Source organism: Pelobates fuscus, chromosome 8 (assembly GCF_036172605.1).
Source record: "Pelobates fuscus isolate aPelFus1 chromosome 8, aPelFus1.pri, whole genome shotgun sequence".
Lineage (NCBI taxonomy): Eukaryota > Metazoa > Chordata > Amphibia > Anura > Pelobatidae > Pelobates > Pelobates fuscus.
In genome coordinates this window covers 95,998,420-96,019,811 of record NC_086324.1, presented here as the reverse complement: position 1 = coordinate 96,019,811, position 21,392 = coordinate 95,998,420, and positions in this window count along the sequence as shown.

Here is a 21,392-nt window from a genome sequence, read left to right as displayed (position 1 = left end):
GTTAATCCCATAGGCGTTTGTGATGTGCGATCATGTGCCTTCACAAAGCAGTTGTACCTAGGTGCTTGTTGGACTTCCCACAACTCAGTTTCTTTTGGCACAGGTTGCAAATGGCATCGCTGGTGTCAGAGGCAGACACACAAAAAAAATGCCACACTGCTGAGCTCTGCAATGACGTCATTCTGGTGGTGGCAACAGCATGCGTTGATTGGCGTGCTGTCTGGCCGATGCATGCTGTCTGACTGTGCCACTAGCTCCTTGTGATGACCTCCCCCTGCTTCCAACTCATCTCCTCCTCCTCCTCTCTGTCTCCCAATCTGAACCTGTTCTTCTTCTCTTCTAGCGGGCACCCACGTGACATCCACGGAAGCATCGTCATCATCAACCGCTTCACTTGTATCTGACAACTCAGCAAAGGAAGCAGCAGTGGGTACAACATCATCATCATACCGTACGTGTGTAATGCTGCCTGACTGAGACATATCCCTGTTATCTACATCCTCTGGCAATAATGGTTGCGCATCACTCATTTCTTCCACCTGATGTGTAAATAACTCCTCTGACATACCAAGTGAAGCGGCTGTGGTGCTAGTGTTGGTGGTGGCGGCAGGCGGGCGAGTGGTAACTTGAGAGGTGCCCGAAGCTAAGCTGGAGGAGGATGGTGCGTCGAGGTTCCGAGCGGAAGCTATAGAAGATTGGGTGTCCTGTGTTAGCCAGTCAACTATGTCCTCAGAACTTTTCAAGTTCAGGGTACGTGGCCTCTGAACACTGGGCATTATTCTAGGGCCAAAGGGAATCACAGAACCACGACGGCCCCTGCGGCGTGGCCTGCCTCTGCCTGTAATTTTTTTTTTGATTAGTGGTACTATGCGTGCAAGCTACTGTGACAACAGATATGAGTGGCACTGATGTGACACTGTGCCCTGGCAGGCCCTGAAAGGCACACTCGTGAAGGAAACTGACTGCTATTATATTACAGTCCAAAAAGTTTTTTTTTTTTTTTTTTAAATGCAAGCTATTGTGACACCAGTGAGTGAGTGGTGGCACTGGGCAAGTGGGCCCAGTATACGCTGTGAACCTGACAGACAACTAACTGCTTTTCAATCCATTACAGTCACAATTGTATTTTGTTTTAAAAATGTACACTACTGTTACACCAGATATGAGTTGCACTGGTGTGACACTGTGCCCTGGCAGGCCCTGAAACGCACACTAGTAAAGGAAACTGACTGCTATTATATTACAGTCCAAATAGTTTTTTTTGTTGTTAAATGCAAGCTATTGTGACACCAGTGAGTGAGTGGTGGCACTGGGCAGGCCCTGAAACACACACTAGTGAAGGAAACTGACTGCTATTATACTACATTAAAAAAAGGTTTTTTTTTGTTTTTTTTTAAATGCAAGCTATTGTGACACCAGTGAGTGAGTGGTGGCACTGGGCAAGTGGGTACAGTATATGCTGTGAGCCTGACACACAGGCTGGCTGGCAGGCAGGCAACTGCAATTACATTACACAGAAAAAAATAAATAAAAATAAAGCAGACTGATGTTCTAGCCCTAAAAAGGGCTTTTTGGGGTGCTGTCATTACAGCAGAGATCAGATGAGTCCTTCAGGACTGTAGTGGACACTGAATACACTAGCCTAGCTATCAATTTCCCTATCAAATCAGCAGCAGCTACACTGTCCCTACTCTCATTCAGCTTCACAATGAATGTAAAATGGATGCGGTCCAGGAGGTGGGAGGGTCTGGGAGGGAGGGTCTGCTGCTGATTGGCTGGAATGTGTCTGCTGACTGTGAGGTACAGGGTCAAAGTTTACTAAATGATGACGAATAGGGGGCGGACGCGAACAAGCGATGTTCGCCAGGAACTATTCGCCAGCGAACAGTTCGGGACATCACTAGTTATCACCAGTGACAAACATACCCCTTTTCAAAGTGAGCCTGTTGGTTCAATGATGTTCCAGGGCAGACCATGTGCAGAGCCCCACTGAAGAGATCTTGCACATCCTGCACAGCACAATTACATTTAGTGACATGATTGCGCTGTGTTTGCTTGTGACTTGTCTCTGGTGTCTCCATTAGGAGGACAAAAGGGGTCAGGAAAGCGCATTGTGCATGTGTTTGGAGGCTGCTTGTGGGATTGCGTGTGTGTACAGTGAACTGATTGTGGTGATCTCCTCTGTCGGCTTCGACCCATGCCCATCGCTGTCCACAGAGCATTTGCCTGATGGTCAGTCTGGGCCTCCTAAGTAGATCAATTCCCCTAAAGTATGCCTTTGGCACTATCCTGTAATTGAGTAGAAAAAGTGTGCTGTGCCTTTAGAGATAGTGTTTCACATATACATCTGTGTATGTGTACTTATATACAAAAAGTGCAAACAGATCATATAAAAGTGCAATCCCAAATTCACTATATAATATAATGTATCTTGTACCTTTCAAACAAAGTGCATTAGTGATACAATGTATAAAAAGAGGGGCACTTACTTTAAAACTTGAAAAGGGGGATAATACTGTATATCCTCCCCAGTAATGATAATACCAATCAGACCAAAAGAGAAAAAAAGGGGGGAAAGGGAAAGACAGGGGAAAAAATATATAGTGTAAAGACAGACAACCGGAGTCACCAGGTCCAGTAATTGCTTGTTGTGGGTGGGCTACTCGACTAACTCAGGTACTGACCGACCTGGTTAGTCTCCCCCAGAAAGGGAAGATGTGTGATGAAAGCAACTTCACCACTGGTTGTTGGAGGGGCCTACTGGCCAGCCTCTTGCCTCAGGACTATGGGCCCTGCAATATACCTTGCCCAATGCACTTTAAAAGGCTCTGTTCTCATGTGAAGTATGTACGTTGTACTCCAGACAGAGAGATCGACCATTAACCCTAATTCTCTGGAACTGTTTTGGGCATGGGACCATGTGCACGGTGGGTCAAAAAGAGATTTCCATGAAATTTCTGAACCCCTGCTCTGATCTGGGTGATTTTTGGATATGTTGTTCACCCAGATCAGGACTTTTATGGGAATATGTGGTGTTTTGGGGTGTTTTCCAGACTTTGGCAAAATGTATGTTTTTTCTACTTAGAGTTACTTGAGTTAGCCCATTGTCTTTGTTAATTGTATCACAGGCAGAGGGGATGGATTGTGTACACTGTATGGGAGTGTCTGAATGTAAACCTCTGGTTTGTATGTTTTGTATTTGGTCCCAACTAGGTCCACCTGGGCGTCACCTTTGCTGTAAAACTTGTATGAAAGACCAGTGTGCGCCATTAAACTTTCTCACATACATTCTTTACATACATTGTTATATAGTTATATAAGCTGAAAAAAAGACTTGCGCCCATCAGTGTAAGCCTTTGTCACCTCTTTTTGCTGTTTATCCAAAATAAGGGAAAAACTATTTGAAGCACTTTATTTTGCAACAAACTAGGACAAAATTCCACCTCGACCTAAGAAAGGCTGTTACATCAAGAACAAATATATATATCTAAATATAATGTTTTTGCAATAATTCATCCAGTTGTTACTTGAACATCTGCAAAGACTCTGATACACATTGCATTTTTTTGGGACATGCATGGCCGCCATCAGAGATTTTAGGACCTCTAACACAGCCCAAGCCCGCCCACAGGACCCGTCTCCAAGCCCACATTGTGTGTAAAGTGGATACAGGGTGTGTTTTTGTATTGGATGCAGCGTGTGTAAAGTGGACACTGTGTGTGTTAGTGCGTCTGTGTGTAGTACATGCAGTGTGTGTAAATTGTGTGTGTGTGTGTATATATATATATACACATATATATATATATATATATATATATACACACACACACACACACACACACACACACACACATATATACACACATACATACATACAATTTGTGTTTGAATGTAAGCATGTTTTTGTATAGCGTATGTGTGTGAATGTTGGTGTTTGAATGTAGGCATGTATTTGTGTGTAATGTATAAAGTTTCACACACACTTATTCACACAGACATACACAATGACACATAGTTACACACACATATATTCCCATACTGACACACACACATACACTCATACACACTGACACATAATACCCACACACTGACACAAAAAGACACACACTGACACACAGACATTCCTGACACACACACACAATGAAACAAAGACATACAGACACACAGATCTACATACAGACACACATGCATACTGACACACAGAAAAAAATACTGACATACACACAAACTGACATACATACAGACACACACATACACTCATTGTACAACGCTACAGAATTTGCTGGCACTATATAAATAATAATAATACTGACATATACATACAGACCCACATATACAAACATGCATACACACACACATACATACATACATATTTCATTTGTAGTGATGTCGCGAACATGAAATTTTCCGTTCGCGAATGGCGAACACAAACTTCCGCAAATGTTCGCGAACGGGCGAACCCGGCGAACTGCCATAGACTTCAATAGGCAGGCGAATTTTAAAACCCACAGGGACTCTTTCTGGCCACAATAGTGATGGAAAAGTTGTTTCAAGGGGACTAACACCTTTTAATCCATAAAGGGCATAAATCACCTAGCATTCCTAAATTGTTTGGAATAACGTGCTTTAAAACATCAGGTATGATGTTGTATCGATCAGGTAGTGTAAGGGTTACGCCCGCTTCACAGTGACAGACCAAACTCCCCGTTTAACGCACCACAAATAACCGCAAACAGTCCATTTGCTAGCCATCTCCCGTTCCTTGTCCTCACTGATGTCATTGAAGGTCTCTTCCTCCACCCAGCCACGTACAACACCAAGGGTCCCCGAAAGGTGACAACAAGCCCCCTGTATTTTTTTTTTTTTTAAATGTACACTACTGTTACACCAGATATGAGTTGCACTGGTTTGACACTGTGCCCTGGCAGGCCCTGAAACGCACACGTGTGAAGGAAACTGACTGCTATTATATTACAGTCAAAAAAGTTTTGTTTTTTGTAAATGCAAGCTATTGTGACACCAGATATGAGTGGTGGCACTGGGACCACCTTAAAAATATTGGATATCGCTAAAAATCATGATCACTATATACTTTCTCTACAAACCACTAAAACGAACCAAACTACTCATCCATCCGCTATACCACTTTATCCCACCTAGAACTAGTGCCCAGTTAAAATACTTGACTCTTACTTACCCACACTCAGTCATGCCACACACATTTCACCACTACTCTCACTGAATCCCTCTGACTAAGGCTAAATTCATCTTCTACATCAGAACACTACTCCTAAGATTGGGTTGTATCCATGTGTCGGGTCTTTCATTTAGAATAGGGGCAGCTTCGGTCTCCTTCAACACTCCAGTGCATATTATTAAAAGATTGGGCAAATGGAAATCCTCAGTCTACAACCGATATATTCCTCATCCCGAGAAAGAAATGAGGAAAGCTTTTACATTTTAGTAAATTTGATGCAATAAGTGTGTTTTTCTTTAATACCTTTTCACCCTCTTTGCATGAACCCGATTTACATATATTACTAATATGTTTCTGAACATATATATTATTCACTAACTCACTCACTCTCTGGGCCGACCTAAGACATCATGCTGCCTAGGTCCAACGATAAATGACTATGGGGGATAATGTATAATAAGCACAGGTTACTGGCTAAGGGAGGATAATGTATAATAAACACAGGTTACTGGCTATGGGAGGATAATGTATAATAAACACAGGTTACTGGCTATGGGAGGATAATGTATAATAAACACAGGTTACTGGCTATGGGAGGATAATTTATAATAAACACAAGTTACTGGCTATGGGAGGGTTAATGTATAATAAACATAGGTTACTGGCTATGGGAGGGATAATGTATAATAAACACAGGTTACTGGCTATGGTAGGGATAATGTATAATAAACACAGGTTACTGGCTATGGGGGGATAATGTATAATAAACACAGGTTACTGGCTATGGGGGGATAATGTATAATAAGCACAGGTTACTGGCTATGGGGGGGATAATGTATTATAAGCACAGGTTACTGGCTATGGGAGGATAATGTATAATAAACACAGGTTACTGGCTATGGGAGGATAATGTATAATAAACACAGGTTACTGGCTATGGGAGGGTTAATGTATAATAAACATAGGTTACTGGCTATGGGAGGGATAATGTATAATAAACACAGGTTACTGGCTATGGTAGGGATAATGTATAATAAACACAGGTTACTGGCTATGGGGGGGATAATGTATAATAAACACAGGTTACTGGCTATGGGGGGATAATGTATAATAAACACAGGTTACTGGCTATGGGGGGGATAATGTATTATAAGCACAGGTTACTGGCTATGGGAGGATAATGTATAATAAACACAGGTTACTGGCTATGGGGGATAATGTATAATAAACACAGGTTACTGGCTATGGGAGGGATAGTGTATAATAAACACAGGTTACTGGCTATGGGGGATAATGTATAATAAACACAGGAAAAAGGAAACTCAAAAGGCTGGAAAGTGGGGGGGGGGGAGGAAAAGACACTCCCGTATCCCACTGCCGAGCCTCCAGAGTATAGAGGTCACCTGGACTGGTTAAAAGGGGGTAACCCTGGAAATTGTAGAAAAAAGGAAGAAAAAAACCCCAAAAAGGGATGTCTTATATAAAGACCGCCCAGAGGGTAAATACCCAGTCCAATCTCAACAGTAGTGTAGTTGCCAAAAAAATAAAAAAGCCTTTATTGAAATCTATTAAAAACCTGGGTTATCAGTGATGGACAGAATAATATAGGGAGAAATATGTATGGTAGGAACGGGGCTAGTCAGGAGCCTAATAGCCAAAAGGAACCCTCACAAAAAACGGAGAGGGGATAGAAGGCAATATGTACCCCCATACATAACTCAGGTAACAAAGCAGTAGGAGAGAACAGGGAAAGGGAGAAACACACACTCCCAACCAAACAGTAGTGCTATGCTAATACCCTATCTCCTATAAAACACCTTCGTGGGTGTTCTAATCTAAATGCTGTCATAACATCTGAATCCCCAGATTACACACACATGCTAGAAAAACATAAATGAAAAAGGTGCTCAGAGCAAAGTGCTCAAAGAGTATTAAAAACACAGAAGAACCCGACGTACGTTTCGGCGTGACCACACGCCGTCCTCAGGGGTATCAGCAGTGAGCAGAAACTGTCCGGGTGGTAAATTTATACCTTAAGCTCATAAGCTTTATTTTAATCACCTGTGATTGTGTCTAAGCTGCTCTGGTCCTCCTGCGAATGGGGCTGTGGGGGTGTGGTGTAACACACCATAGTGTCAGCCCACATTTCTATGTCAGAGGTGGCCAGAACAGAAAGCTGAACATAATCAGGTGGAAGGGAATTAACCCTTTGAGTGCCCCGCCCGGAACAGATATAAATGGATACTTACTATGTCTAAAGGGCAGTATCCATAGCTTAACAATTAACTCTTGGAATGTCCAAATTGTGTCATATAGGTCAAGTATGTGGATTGATTCTTATGGCTGTATTGTGTAGCTTTAGTACAATTAAAGAAACAACTTATAACCGTTGTAAACCAGTAAGGGATAAGTACAATGGCTATATGGGCAATCATACACAGAAGCCGACAATTATTTTTGTTTTTGCCACTGTAAATAGTAACCCATTAGTTTTGCAAACACAAAACAGACCCCTAAACTCTTAGACCTATAATACAAGTAAAGTGAATGGACATATGAACACCAAATATTAATAGAAATAAATAAAGAATATATACATATATACAGGCATAACTTAAGATACCATTTATTATCAGAATTATTGCAGTACTTTAAATAAACGGGGAATATGAAAACCCTTCATTTAACCCCAGGGGAGATAGCGTTTTGAGATGGTAAATCCAAAACGCCTCTCTTTGTCTTAGTTTTAGGTCCCAGTTTCCTTTCCTAGGAGGCTGTGGTACATGTTCAAGACCCATGAACCGGATGCCTGCCGAGGAGTGATTGTGATGTAGATGTAAATGCCTTGAGACGGGTGTTTCCAAACGTCTCTTGACAGAATTTACATGTTCACGTATCCTTAGCCTAAAGTGGCGAAAAGTCTTGCCTACATATTTTAGGCCACAGGAGCAAGACAGTAGGTAAACTACTCCTGTTGTGTTACAATTAAAGAAGGAACGTGGTTTGAAATTCATTAAGCCCTTGCTGTCAGAGGCCCTCTTGGTAATAAACGGGCATGCACTGCAGTGACCACATTGGAAAGAACCCATTGGTAGGTATTTTTGAAAATAACCTGACGGGGACGTAGTTGAGAGGTGACTAGGTGCTAGGATATCTCTCAAGTTTTTGCCCCTCTGTGCTGTAATTGAAGGGAGTGATGGCAGAATTTCCTTCAGATGCTTATCTGATTGGAGGATAGGCCAAAATTTTTGAAAGACATTCAGCATAGTGTCCCATCCTGCATCATATGTACCGATGCAGCGTATTTTATTTTCCTCAGTCTTACGACCCCCATCTGTAATTAGGGTTTCCCGTTCAGTGTGGATTGCCCTCAGATAGGCTCTTTTCAGAACCCTATTTGGGTAACCTTTGGCCTTAAACATGTGACGCAGCTCATTTGCTTTTAATTTGAACTCCTCCATCGTGGAGCAGTATCGTCGAAGTCTCAAATATTGGCCTATTGGGATACCGGATTTGAGTGATATGGGGTGATGACTAGGCCAGCATAGCAGGTTATTTGAGGCTGTCTTCTTTCTGTACAAGGTTGTTTCAATTTTGCCTTCTTTAGATACCTGTAGTGCTAGATCTAGAAAGCAAAGGTTTTGACCCCCTACTTCACTAGTGAATCGTAAGTTAAAATCGTTGCTGTTCAGCAGACATACAAATTCTTTGAATCTCTCTGATGTATCAAGCCAAATCAAAAACACATCATCGATGTATCTTTTCCAATAGAAGATCTGATTAGTGTATGATTTCAGCTTGGGATCTGCCCTAATACACCTCTCCCACCAGCCTAGATGGAGATTGGCATATGAGGGCGCACAAGACGTCCCCATAGCTGTACCAGTGGTCTGGTGGAAGATTTTGCCATTGAACAGAAAGATATTACGAGTCAAAATGAATTCAAGTAATTCCATCACAAAATTCACATAATGTTCAGGTAGGTCAGTTTCAAGATTTAATAGTTCACGGGTATGTTTAATACCTAGGTTATGAGGAATTGAGCTGTAAAGGGCCTCCACGTCAAGGCTGCACAGGATAGCATTTGGGGGTAAAATAAGGTTGGTCAATAAATGCAACATTTGTTTAGTATCTCTAAGGAAAGATGGTAGCTTCTGTACTACTGGGGACAGAATTTTATCCACATAAATGCTTACATTCTGAGTTAGGTTAGCACAACCAGAAACTATCGGCCTACCGGTCGGATCGGTTAGGGATTTGTGCACTTTAGGCAAACAATAAAAAGTAGATAGACATGGTTGTTTGGTGCACATAAATTCAAACTCATCCTGATTAATGAGGTTACTGGCTATGGAGGATAATGTATAATAAACACACAAAAAAAAGAATACAAAAAAAAAAAAAGAATGCAGCTTCAGGATTAATCTAAATTGTATGCTGTCTAGGAGGTGGGAGGGTCTGGGAGGGAGGGTCTGCTGCTGATTGGCTGGAATGTGTCTGCTGACTGTGAGGTACAGGGTCAAACTTTACTCAATGATGATGTATAGGGGGCGGACCAAACATATTATATGTTCGCCGTCCGTGGCAAACGCGAACATGCGATGTTCGCCAGGAACTATTCGCCAGCGAACAGTTCGGGACATCACTATTCATTTGCATTGTACCAGTTTGACTGTTCAAATTACCCCATAAAAGCATACCGTTTGCAACAGTAGACACCAGTTGGAATGTTATATGATATATTTTTAGTCTTGTTGCACAGCCATTTTATCACCAATTGCTTTCAAAATTTATGGTTTTTTATGTTCATGTACTTTGCATAATGCAACATAGCAGTTTATTTTGTAAACTTGATGTGTGCTACTGTAGTAAAGATAACAACATTGTGCTCAGTTATATCTCATAAGTAGTGATGTCCTGAACAGTTCACCGGGAACTGTTCGCCGGTGAACATAGCTTGTTCGTGGCGAATGCGGCGCCCCCTATTCGTCATCATTGAGTAAACTTTGACCCTGTACCTCACAGTCAGCAGACACATTCCAGCCAATCAGCAGCAGACCTTCCCTCCCAGACCATCCCACCTCCATGACGAATAGGTGGCGGACCAAACATCGCATATGTTCACCCGCCGCGTTCGCCACGAACAAGCTATGTTCGCCAGCGAACAGTTCCCGGCGAACTGTTCGGGACATCACTACTCATGAGTACAGAATCACCCAGTTTGCAAATCTTTGTCAAGTGTTTTGTGACAGGATAAGGCTGAATTAATATTCTGACCCCTGCATTTTTTTTAAGAAAAATGGCAAAATGAAGATGGGTGTGTGGTACATTGTGGGGTATTGTATCAGTTCACACATTTAAATTACTCCATAAATGCATAATATCTTTGAATGTGGAAACCCTGGGGACTCTCACATGATATATTTTGAGCATAGCTGAGATTCCATTTTTCACAACTTTTTAAAAAAAGTCTTTTTGGTATTAAGTTAATCTTAAACCTAATCCTAAAACTAATTGTAAGATTAATCTGAGCTTTGGAATTCCCTTGTTGACATCAGCAGAGGGAATCCCTTGCTAACATGACAAAGAATATCCTGTACTGACATGAGCGGAGGGAATTCCTTATAATTCACCATAGGAAAGCATTGAAAATGCTTTTGAATGCTTTCTTATGGGGAATTGAGCAACGCTGGAGGTCCTCACACAGCGTGAGGATGTGCAGCGACACTCTAGCACAGGTTTTCTGTGCTATGAAGCAGGAAGTGACCTCTAGTGGATATCTAGACAGCCACTAGAGGTGGAGATAGCCTTGCAAGGTAATTATTTCAGTTTATAATAAACTGCAATAATTACACTTGCAGGGTTAAGAGTAGTGGGAGTTGGCACCCAGACCACTCCAATGGGCAGAAGTGGTCTGGGTGCCTGGAGTGTCCCTTTAAAACTATATGACCTAAGCTGATAGACTCGGATCAGGTAGGATTTGTTCCAAACAGGGAGGCAAGAGATGCAACCACTCAAGCCCTTAATTTGATTTATGAGTTTTAACGAGGAGGCACCCCTGCATTGTTACTGTCTACAGATGCTGAGAATGCATTTGACAGGGTGAATTAGTCATTCTTATTTGAAAATATTAATCATTTGGGATTGTGTCCCTGTATAATTAAATAAAAGCTTCATATCATTCACCAACAGCAAGGATAAATATTAATGGTTCATATCCAGACCAATTCCCCTGTCGAATGGAACGCGGCAGGGATGCCCCCTCTCCCCTTTACGTTTTATTTGGGTATTAGAACCTTTACTAAATGCCATAAGGAATATCCCAGATATATGTGGACTATGTGTTGGGAAAACCCACTATAAAATATCAGCTTTTGCAGATGATTTACTTTTTTATGTAATCAATCCTCAAATTTCATTGCCCAATATAATGAAAGAATTAATAGACTATGGGAAAATTTCAAACTGCAAAATAAATCAGTTTAAGCCTGAGGTCCTTAATATATCAATTCTGGTAAACAACATTAGGTTACTACAAGAAAAATTCTCTTACAGATGGGTTAAAGATAAACTCAAATACTTGGGTATATATATCTCTGATAACCTACAGAAACTTTATGAATTTAACTATCTCAAAGCTTTAAGGGAAATTAATTTAGATATTTAAAAAAAATGGACCAAACTGAACATCTTTTGTTTCGGCTGTATTAATGCTATTAAAGGAACACTATAGTCACCTAAATTACTTTAGCTAAATAAAGCAGTTTTAGTTTATAGATCATTCCCCTGCAATTTCACTGCTCAATTCACTGTCATTTAGGAGTTAAATCACTTTGTTTCTGTTTATGCTGCCCTAGCCACACCTCCCCTGACTATGATTGACAGAGCCTGCATGAAAAAAAAAACTGGTTTCACTTTTAAACAGATGTAATTTACCTTAAATAATTGTATCTCAATCTCTAAATGGAACTTTAATCACATACAGGAGGCTCTTGCAGGGTCTAGCAAGCTATTAACATAGCAGGGGATAAGAAAATCTTAATTAAACAGAACTTGCAATAAAGAAAGCCTAAATAGGGCTCTCTTTACAGGAAGTGTTTATGGAAGGCTGTGCAAGTTACATGCAGGGAGGTGTGACTAGGGTTCATAAACAAAGGGATTTAAAGGGACTCTCCAGGGAGGTGATTTTACTCACCTCGTTCCAGCGCCGGGAGCCTCGTGAAGCCGCGCCCCCTTTATGGTATTGTTTTGTTGTTTCATAAATGCTCATTATCAACAAAAATTCAAGAAAACTCATTAAAATATTGATGAGATGGTATAGAGTACTATATATGATACATAAATTTCACCCTGACAGTTCAGATAAATGCTGTCTATGTTTATACAACGTTGGTACTTTTGTAGATATATGGTGGTCTTGCCCATTCATAACTCCATTTTGGGAAACCATTATTAAAGGACCACTATAGTGGCAGGAAAACAAACTTGTTTTCCTGGCACAATAGTGCCCTGAGGGTGCCCCCACCCTCAGGGTCCCACTCTCATGGCGCTGACGGGGAGGAAGGGGTTAATCCCTTACCTTTTTTCCAGCGCCGGGCTGGGACTCTCCTCCCTCTTCTGATGTAATTGGCTAAATGCGCATGCGCGGCAAGAGCTGCGCGCACATTCAGCCAGTCCATAGGAAAGCATTCTCAATGCTTTCCTATGGACGCTGGCGTCTTCTCACTGTGAAAATCACTGTGAAAAACTGTATAATTAATGAATAGCGGCAGTAGATGAAATTTGTGACGTGGAGCAAATATTATTTTTTAAGTAAGGGTAAAATAAACATAAAAGATGGTTACCCTGGTCTTGACATAAAGAAAACTTTGAAAAGAAGAATCAATGAACTGTATACATAACTATGAGACATTAGTGATAAATGACATGAAGAAGGGATGAAATATAAAGAGAGGAATTTTTTTTTCAGTTTTTGGAGTGGGTAACATATAGTAGGCACTATATAGGAGCTGAATTGTTGGAATTACTAACTGTAATATATGTAATTTAATGCATAATTGTATGTTTTTATAAATACATGTTGTATCTAACTTTTTTCTAAATGTTTTTTGTACACAAAAGAAAACTATAATAAAGAGATATTAATTTTTTTTAAAAAAAAGGAAATATACAATATGTTTGGATGCACTTTAAAAGAAGGTGGTAAACTAGAGTGAAAAAATGCATAGAAAAAAACATGCAAAAGAAAGGCTTTAATCACAAATATAGTGAATTTCAGAAAAATAGTAGTTTAAACACCATTTAGTAGAAGCTTACCCTTCACGTGGGATCCATACAGGAAAAAAAGTGTTCCCTTTCAATCTGGATTACCTCTTTAACCTATATCTAATGATCTATTTGATATTTAAAATTAATACCAGACACATAAAAACAGTGGAGATAGTGCAAGTATTCTTTTATTGCTTTCTATAGAGTTAGTTAGTGATAGCTAATTATCTTATGTGTTCTAGTCTATAGGGAAATTTAATTCTGTTATTTAGTATCACAGCTATGAATCCTTTTTAATTATAGAGTTGTCTATTCAAGTGTCTTTCATCTCTGATACGGTTCCAGTGACTGCTTTAAAACAATGCTTCTATGCTATCCAATTGCATAAAAGTTATTCAATTAGCAGTGATTAGTGGGCTTGATGCTGAAACCTTAAAATCATTTCTAAATGTCTGAAGTTTTCTAGATTCAAGAAAAAAAAAATCCCAAGTTAGATAACATTGATTGGATGTAATTTCTGGCCCCAGTCTAAATGGATGTGGATACCCTAGCTACATAGTTACAGTGAGGGAGAAAAGTATTTGATCCCCTGCTAATTTTAAACATTTTCCCACTGACAAAGAAATGATCAGTCAATAATTTCAATGGTATGTGTATTTTAACAGTAGGAGACAGAATAACAAAAAATAAATCCAGAAACAACGCATGTCAAAAAAGTTAGAAATCGATTTGCATGTAAATTAGTGAAATAAGTATTTGATCCCCTATCAATCAGTAAGATTTCTGGCTCTCATGTGTCTTTTATACATGTAATGAGCTGAGATTAGGAGCACTCTCTTAAAGGGAATGCTTAATCTTAGCTTGTTACCTGTATAAAAGACACCTGTCCACAGAAGCAATCAATCAGATTCTAAACTCTCCACCATGGCTAAGACCAAAGAGCTGTCCCCATGTCGGGGACAAGATTGTAGACGTACACAAGACTGGAATGGGCTACAAGCAACAGTTGGTGCGATTATTTGCAAATGGAAGAAACACAAAATAACTGTCAGTCTCCCTCGGTCTGGTGCTCCATGCAAGATCTCACCTTGTGGTGTTTCAATGACAATAAGAACAGGGAGGAATCAGCCCAGAACTACACGGGAGGATCTTGTTAATGATCTCAAGGCAGCTTGGACCATAGTCACCAATAAAAACAATTGGTAACACACTACACTGTGAAGGACGGAAATCATGCAGCGCCCGCAAGGTCCCCCTGCTCAAGAAAGCACATGTACAGGCCTGTCTGAAGTTTGCCAATGAACATCTGAATTATTCAGAGGAGAACTGGGTAAAAGTGTTGTGGTCAGATGAGACCGAAATCAAGCTCTTTGGCATCAACTCAACTCGCTGTGTCTTGAGGAGGAGAAATGCTGCCTATGAACACAAGAACACCATCCCCACAATGAAACATAGAGGTGGAAACAATATGCTTTGGGGGTGTTTTTCTGCTAAGGGGACAGGACAACTGTACCGCATCAAAGGGACGATAGACGGGGCCATGTACTGTCAAATTTTGGGTGAGAACCTCAGCCAGGGCATTGAAAATGGGTCGTGGATGGGTATTCCAGCATGACAATGACCCAAAACACATAGCCAAGGCAACAAAGGAGTGGCTCAAGAAGAAGCACATTAAGGTCCTGGAGTGGCCTAGCCAGTCTCCAGACTTTAATCCCATAGAAAATCTGTGGAGGTAGCTGAAGGTTCGAGTTGCCAAAACGTCAGCCTCGAAACCTTAATGACTTGGAGAGGATCTGCAAAGAGGAGTGGGACAAAATACCTCCTAAGATATGTGCAAACCTGGTGGCTAACTACAAGAAACGTCTCACCGCTGTGATTGTCAAGGGTTTTGCCACCAAGTACTAAGTCGAAGGGGTCAAATACTTATTTCACTCATTGACATGCAAATCAAATTATAACTTCTTTGACATGCATTTTTCTGGATTTTTTATTTATTTTTTGTTATTCTGTCTCTCACTGTTAAAATACACCTACCATTAAAATTATAGACTGATAATTTCTTAGTCAGTGGTCAAACGTTCAAAATCAGCAGGGGATCAAATACTTTTTCCCCTCAATGTACATAGCTGAAAAAAGACTTGTGTCAATCAAGTTCAGCCTTTCTCACACATGTCTTTGCTGTTGATCCAAAAGAAGGCAAAAAACCCAGTCTGAAGCGCTTCCAATTTTGCAAAAACGAAGAAATAGTCCCTTCTTGACCCCAAAATGGCAGTCAGATATCTCCTTGGATCAAACAGCTATTACCCCACTAATTAGAAGTTATATCCCTGTATGTCATGTTTTTTGCAAGCATTTAACCAATTGCTGTTTAACCCCTTAAGGACCAAACTTCTGGAATAAAAGGGAATCATGACATGTCACACATCCTTAAGGGGTTAAACATCTGTATGAAATATGATAAAACCACCACTTGAGGCAGAGTATTACACATCCTCATAGTACTGTAAAAAAAAACATTTCTTTGCCTTAGACTAAATCTCCTTTCTTCCAGCCTAAATCCGTGACCTTGTGTCATATGTATTGCCCTGTTTCTGAATAGATTTCCAGATAATGGATTGTACTGACCCCGAATATATACTGAGGTGCCGTTTTTCCAAACTAAAAAGACTTTTTCTAGTGCCATGAAATTCTTCTTTAGAACAGGTGCCCAAAATTGCACAGCATATTCAAGGTGTGGTCTTACCAGCGATTTATAAAGAGGCAAAATTATGTTTTCATCCTGAGAATCATAACTTACGTACATTCTGACATTGCATGCACACATGTACAAACACAGGGACACCAACATGACATTTTATTTAATTATTTCAATTTTCCTTTATTTTATGCTTAATAGGATGATTTATATTAAGCACTGTTTAAACAAGTGACAACGGCAAATAGTGTGGAACTCTGCAGCACCTGGCATCTCTTCTTAGCACACCCCACCTGTATAAGCCTGTAGCTTGATGGTGTCCCTGCTGCTGCTGTTCCCAACAAACCTAGTTTTTAAAAGGAAGCTAATGTTCCAATTGGTAATTAAGCATCTATCACCCCTCCTTAAAGCTGCCCACTGGTGGCTAACCTGGTGTTGCTTTCTGTGCTTTCTGTGGGGAGCGTCATCAGGCTCTATTTGAGCAGAACCCTCTAATTATTACCTTCTTAACTGTCGTACAACATGCATAAAATAGACTCTGTATCGAATTATCCTGACACCAGCATGAAAACAATTACAGCCCAATTACAGGCACTGTTATTAACACTGGTCAACCAGTGTGAAAGACTGTGCACCATAGTTCTGAATTATGCAGAGGACACATACTCACATAGATCAGTGGTGGCTATCTATGTGTCACTTAGTTTCATTGTGGTGTTGTTGTTGGTTATTATAGAAAATGTAATTCAGTAACCTGCTGTAGCGGACAGATCCAGTTGAAGTTTAATTAATAGTGTGCACATTTATGTACCTTTTTTTTTTTATCTCTCTTAAGGATTCATGCCACCTCATAGACAAGCAAAGTATAGTGGGTCAGAAGTGTAAGCGCCGAGTTCCACCAATCAAATGCTTTTTGTAGAGCAGCATAGAACGCAGTGCTTTTCTTTGAGAAGCACCAGAGCACATCTAATGTCCTAGTGCAATGAGTGAGAATGTCGAACATCAAGAGCAAAGTTTGACCTGGTTCTCATTGCGGAAGCACCATACAGCAGCTGTTAGTTTTACTGCCACTAGAGGTATGTTTAGCCTCACAATGCAAACATTTACACTTGGTAAATGTAAACAAATCTAATTACACCAATATAGTTAATGATGATGTATTGCATAGTGGATATTGAATGTAGAGCCTGCACTAATGATACATTGTAGTATTAAATCAATAATTAATAATAATTTAGAAATGAAAAGTATAAAGGTCTCATTTTTAATTTGTATATTGATTTCCCCCCCAATATATATATATATATATATGTACTCCCTTAGCTCCTTGATTAATAACCTTAATCTGATTGTTGACATGTCTTTGTTGTTTTGGATAGAATTTCGATACCGTAAAGCTCTCTTGGATTAATCTCTCTTAGATTAGTTTAGAAGGCACTTTCCTTTTTATTACATTGGATGTATCTGTGTCTTTAAAACATGACAAGGGCATTGAAGCAGTTACATTTACAGATAAATTGGCTTTCTCTGCAGATGTGTTGGATTTTCTGATAACTCTTCTTTAACTCGTGCTAGAGAAAAATATATTTTCTGCTTCAGAATAATTTTTTTCTTGTAACTCAAGTTAACTGCTACAAGTTTTAGTGTGGCACCCTCATATACCAGTCATTTTAATGTAATTATAAGGAAATTTGATTTATTCTAACAATGTTTCAGCGTAGTGTTACAAAATCAACTGGTTCAACAGGTAGAATGCATTGTGCAATTCAGGGAAGAAACGAACACAAAAAAAATATTATTTGGTCAAATGGCCCAGGACCAAACTTCTGGAATAAAAGGGAATCATGACATGTCACACATGTCATGTGTCCTTAAGGGGTTAAAGGGTCACTATAGGCACCTAGACCACTTCAGCTTAATGAAGTGGTCTGGGTGCCAGGTCCCTCTAGTTTTCACACTGCAGATGAAAACAGAGCAGTTTCAGTGAAACTGCTATGTTTCACTGAGGGTTAATCCAGCCTCTAGTGGCTGTCTCACTGAGAGCCACTAGAGGCGCTTCCGTGATTCTCACGGTGAAAATCAAAGTGAGAAGACACTGGACGTCCATAGGAAAGCATTGAGTAATGCTTTTCTATGGGCGGTTTTGAATGCCGCACATGCGCATTCGGATCTGATGTCGGCAGGGGGTGGAGAGTTCCCCAGCACAAAGGGAGCCCGGCTCTGAAGAAAGGTAAGTGACTGAAGGGCTTTTAACCCCTTCAGCCCAGCGGGAGGGGGCCCCTGAGGGTGGGGGGACCTAATGACTCTATAGTGCCAGGAAAATTAGTTGGTTTTCCTGGCACTATAGTGCTCCTTTAAACATGTAGAATATAAACACTTGGTTGTGTAGATCACCCAGGTGCAGACACTTTAATTAAAAAAAATAAGCTTATCTCTTTTTTTTATGGTATAAATCAAGGATTCCTCTCTATCCTTGAACAAAATATTAAAAAAGCAAAATATATCTAAAAATATACAATAGAGAAAACACTCATAGGGTAATAATATATATACAATGAGCCCCCACAGTTAAAGGTTGCACACACAAAATGACTGAGAATTCAGGCTCATCACAATAATGTCGTTTCCACCAGACTCCGGTATAGTATTTGGCAATTTAAGCCAGTCATGTGGAAAGAAAGTGAGAAACCATAGTGCAATATGATTTAAAATTCAAAATACACTTTAATGGTTACACTTACAATATAAAAATGCAAAGCAAGCTCATCAGTCAAATCCTTGGTCCCACGTCCACATGGCAGAAACCCAATAGTCTGGGATAATCAGGAACAAAACGAATATAGACAGCAGCAAACACAATAAAATACAATAAAATAAAAGCTAACTGAACGTGTTTCGTCCAGTTTAACTGGACTTCCTCAGGAGTAAAAATAAAATGCTTTCATGTGCATGAATAAAGTGTTATAACCTTTCAAGAAGAGGGACATTTACAAGCAGTTTTTCTACATTGTAAGGTTATAGCACTTTATTCATGCACATGAAAGCACTTTATTTTTACTCCTGGGGAAGTCCAGTTAAACTGGACGAAATGCGTTGAGTTCGCTTTTATTTTGTTGTATTTTATGAGTGTTTTCTCTATTGTATATTTTTAGGCATATTTTGCTTTTTTCCTTTAAACATGTGTAGGTAATAACAGTACAACCCAACAATTGATATACCGAAATTTTGGAGCCAAAATGTAAGCTTTCCCCAAAGAGGTGTATGCACTAGTCATGGTAGTGGCACACCATCAAAATCAAAACATCAATAGAAACCGCAATAAAGGTAAAATTAAGATGAATTCCAGTAAATATGAAAACAAAGAAATAACATAGAAACATAGACAAGAATATTGTATATAAAATAATAATATTGCGTAGAAAGTTGCGTAGAAAGAGAAATAATGAAATTCTCCAGAAGGAAGTTAAAGTATACATATGTATTTATAAGATGTCATTAAACCTTAACGCTGGCCGAACCATACCAAAAAGGCCACATAAATGCTCTAGATGATGTAAAACAAGAAGAGGGGACCTCTAATTCATAAATGTTCTTGTTTGAAAAGATTTAATCCTACAGGTTACAGATCTACACATCACAAACACTGATTCTTTATTTTTGACAGTGCAGTTGTGATTACACAGTTTGGTAGTGGTATATACAGAGATATATCAATAATAAACATTTAGAGACTGCATATTAAGTCAAAGCATACTAATAAGTAAAGTAATCTGTAGTAGCGGTCGCAGTGACCTGCGCCATTTGATGAAGATGTTGCGGGTAAGATCAGGGAAATGCGTCAGAGATGAGCCCTCAAAGTGTAATGGGGTCTTCCCCCGAGCAGCCATGAGCAGAAGAGCCTTGTCAGACAGCGATTGGTCTGCGTAAGGAGCTGCTGGCACTGTGAGTGGCTTTGGCAGGCATTACAGGCCATCCATCCCCACCGCTTTGGCCTGTTTGGGCGGCAGCAGAGTGTTGAGCAGCCTTTGGACATCATGCAGTAAGTCAGCAAGACCAATCGTATCAAAGACTCCGCGGATTTTAAGGTTGTAGCGCCTTTTCTATTCCTCCATGGCATCCACTCTGTCATTAGTGGTCAGTTGTAGCTTTTGGATTTCAGCTATTTTGTTTTCCACGGAGGTTAGCCTGGAGTTTCCAGTGCTTGTTGTTGCCTCCAGGAGCGTAATCCGAGAGACCGTGCTTTAAATGGCAGTTTTGAAGTTAGCCATGTCTGCTGCTACAGTCGCCCTGAGCTCAGCAAGCATGTCTTTCAGCTGGGCAGCCATGACAGGTTTGGCAGAGGTAAGATGCTTGCCAGTGGGTTTCATGGGTGGATCAAGGGGAATCTCCTCTCCCGTGTCGAAGGGGATATCTTCTGAGGAGTAAGAGGACTCATCCTCTCCCAACACCATCTTGTCCAATGCGGCTCTTTGGGATCCCCGCAGGAGTTCACGGATATCTCGGCTTGTTGGGGTCCTATCAGCCTTGGGGTTTTTGTTCTTCCTTCCCATTCCCTCTTCCCATCACTGGTGAACAGTGGATGGCTCAGGCAGGTGCCCGTTTTCACGGTTAAAATCGGTACTTGAAATAGCCAGGCTCGGAGCTCAGGGAAAATGTGTCTGCTCTTTTCCACAGTTGGCTCCGCCCCCCACAAAGTAATTTTTTGTAAATGCAAGAATTCCATTTATAACACGTAAAGATAAAGAGACAAGTTAAATGCCCTATTCAGTCTTATAGGGGAGATATAATCCAATTGGCTGATCCAGGAAAGTTCTTGTTTGAGAAGATTTAATCCTACAGGTTGCAGATCTACACATCAGAGTCAGTAGAGAGAATTAAGATTCACAAAATAATTCATATCAGTCATTGATACAGCGGAGGATTTTCTCATCCAAAACCCCCCACTGGAGCTTTCTTGGCATATGTTCCAAGAGAGCAGTTCAGGAACCAACAGAAGCAAAACGAGTGTAAGATTTTACAGAAGCAAACCTCCAAAAACTCCAACAAAACTAAATATTGAAGGTATTAGTTATGAACATCTTAAACATTGCATTCATGCACTTAAAGATGATAACATTTTGTTCAAGCCAATTTCTTTTGGCAAGGATACCACAGATTATCTAAATTTGAATCTTTTGTATGAGAACAGACACTATTGGGTTTATTCATTTAGAAATGGATTTTATCGGGATA